Source organism: Aethalodelphis obliquidens, unplaced genomic scaffold (genome assembly GCF_003676395.1).
Source record: "Aethalodelphis obliquidens isolate GAN/ISIS:26980383/991018 unplaced genomic scaffold, ASM367639v1 scaffold84, whole genome shotgun sequence".
NCBI lineage: Eukaryota > Metazoa > Chordata > Mammalia > Artiodactyla > Delphinidae > Aethalodelphis > Aethalodelphis obliquidens.
This window is the reverse complement of record NW_020838028.1, coordinates 3,480,081-3,482,983: the sequence shown is the minus strand read 5'-3', so window position 1 is coordinate 3,482,983 and position 2,903 is coordinate 3,480,081. Positions and strand designations below refer to the sequence as shown.

The window sequence follows — 2,903 nt, the reverse complement described above, 5'->3', positions numbered from 1 at the left end:
TCCATTTTCACAACTATGCCCCAGATATTTACTGATGTAAATTAGAATTCTTTGCAATTCTCCTTAAGCTTGATTTTGTAATTTTCCTCCTTTATTAGTTGCCTCTTTTTTTACAAGAGCCGTACTAAGAAGTCATGACAAAATGATAGTCTACACCCTCAAGGAGTTTACATCTGATGTTATTCCTTGTCATTATTTTGAGCTACCTAAATAAATTCCATACCTAAAGGCTGCAAATTGTCAGCCTAAAGCTGTGGTTTTTAAATGAGAAAGGCTTTGTGTCCTAGGAGACATTTGGTAAAGCCTGGAGATACTTTTGGTTGTCACAATTAAGGGTGCTACTATCATCTAGTGAGGAGAAACCAGGGATGTTGCTTAACATCCTAAAATGCACAGGGCAGCTCTTCTCTCCCCAACAATGAAGAATTATACATCCACAAAATCAATTATTCTGAAGTTGAGAAACCTTGATTTTAAAATTGCAATTGGCTGTCTTCACTCCCCTTATCAAGAATATTTTACTGACTGCTTTTTTTCTTTCTGATTTCAAAAATATGGAACACTTCACAAATTTGCTTGTCATCCTTGTGCAGGTGCCATGCTAATCTTCTCTGCATCATTCCAGTTTTAGGATATCTGCTGTTGAAGTGAGCACCTGACTGCCTTTTAATTATCATTCAAAGCATATCTGAGGGAGTTTGATCTCTCTGATTCTTAATGACAAAAGTGCAAATGACATTTTCCTAATCTATACTTTAAGTAGTCCCTCAGTAAACTTCCTCTCTTTAGATTCTATTGGATAGAAGTTAGTTTTAAAATAATCTATTTCACCATAACAATGTGCTTTGACTTCAGGAGAGACATATATATCTTAAAATCATAAGGGCAGATCACTAAATAAACTAATAATTAGTCTTATGTTGAAGCAAAATTTCTCTTAAAAAGTTAATAGTATCAACCTAACATTACTTTTGCATTCTTTATTTTCTTAAAACTATATAAAATACTTACCTAGTGTGTTATTTTACTCACTTAAATGAATGAAAAGAATAAAATCCTTGTTACTATTATTTCATCTTCCTATAGGTGTTTATTAACACTTTAAGTTAATTCCCTTTACACTTAGACTAATACTCATCATCATCTCTATCTTCTGTTTCTATGACTTTCTAACTAATAACCTGTTTAATATTTTTGTGGGTATGCACAAATCAGATGCATAGGTTCATCAGACTGTTGGATTTAAGTTATATATGTCAAGCCCTATTTTAAACCAGACTTAAAGTCCTCATATTCTTCACAAGATCTTTTATATCTTATAATAAAAAAGATAATATTATTACAACTTAAAGAATTTCAAGACTCAGCTCTACCCACCACCAGTCCCTCCCAGCAGGAGACCTGTGCAAGCCTCTTAGATAGGCTTATCCACCAGAGGACAGACAGCAGAAGAAAGAAGAATTACAATCCTGCAGCTTGTGGAACAAAAACTACATTCACAGAAAGATAGACAAGATAAAAAGGCAGATGAAGGAACAAGACAAAACCCCAGAAAAACAACTAAATGAAGTGGAGATAGGCAACCTTCCAGAAAAAGAATTAAGAATAATGATAGTGAATATGATCCACGACCTCATAAAAAGAATGGAGGCAAAGATCGAGAAGATGCAAGAAATGTTTAACAAAGACCTAGAAGAATTAGAGAACAAACAGAGATAAACTATACAATAACTGAAATGAAAACTACACTAGAAGGAATCAACAGCAGAAAAACTGAGGCAGGAGAATGGATAAGTGATCTGGAAGACACAATGGTGTAATTCACTGCTGCAGAACAAAATAAAGAAAAAAGAATGAAAAGAAATGAAGACAGCCTAATAGACCTCTGGGACAACATTAAATGCAACAACATTTGCATTTTAGGGGTTGCAGAAGGAGAAGAGAGAGAGAGAGGACCCAAGAAAATATTTGAAGAGATTATAGTGGAAAATTTTCTTAACATAGAAAAGGAAATAGCCACCCAAGTCCAGGAAGCATGGAGAGTCCCATACAGGATAAACACAAGGAGAAACACACTGAGATACAGTAATCAAATTGGCAAAATTAAAAACAAAAAAAATTATTGAAAGCAGCAAGGGAAAAACAACAAATAACATACAAGGGAAGTCCCATAAGGTTAACAGCTGATTTCTCAGCAGAAACTCGACAAGCCAGAAGGGAGTGGCATGATATATTTAAAGTGATGAAAGGGAAAAATCTACAACCAAGATTACTCTACCCGCCAAGGATCTCATTCAGATTCCATGGAGGAATCAAAAGCTTTACAGACAAGCAAAAGCTAAGAGAATTCAGCATCACCAAACCAACTCTACAACAAATGCTAAAGGAACTTCTCTAAGTGGGAAACACAAGAGAAGAAAAGGACCTGCAAAAACAAACCTGAAACAATTAAGAAAATGGTCATAGGAACATACATATCGATAATTACTTAAACGTGAATGGATTAAATGCTCCAACCAAAAGACACAGGCTTGCTGAATGGATACAAAAACAAGACCTATATATATGCTGTCTACAAGAGACCAACTTCAGACCCAGGGACACATACAGACTGAAAGTTAGGGGATGGAAAAAGATATTCCATGCAAATGGAAATCAAAAGAAAGCTGGAGTAGCAATTCTCAGAGCAGACAAAATAGACTTTAAAATAAAGAATGTTACAAGAGACAAGGAAGGACACTACATAATGATCAAGGGATCAATCCAGGAAGAAGATATAACAATTATAAATATATATGCACCCAACAGAGGAGCACCTCAATACATAAGGAAACTGCTAACAGCTGTAAAAGAGGAAATCGACAGTAACACAGTGCTAGTGGTGGACTTTAACACCTCACTTA

At 35.0% G+C, this 2,903-nt stretch overlaps 1 non-coding gene across 1 annotated transcript; it reads right to left on the bottom strand.

Moving 5' to 3' along the window:
• Positions 1-548: 548 nt before the first annotated feature.
• LOC113613101 (U6 spliceosomal RNA) lies at positions 549-655 on the bottom strand. Its single transcript, XR_003430081.1, has one exon. It is a non-coding gene; the product is annotated as a U6 spliceosomal RNA (small nuclear RNA).
• Positions 656-2,903: the final 2,248 nt, after the last annotated feature.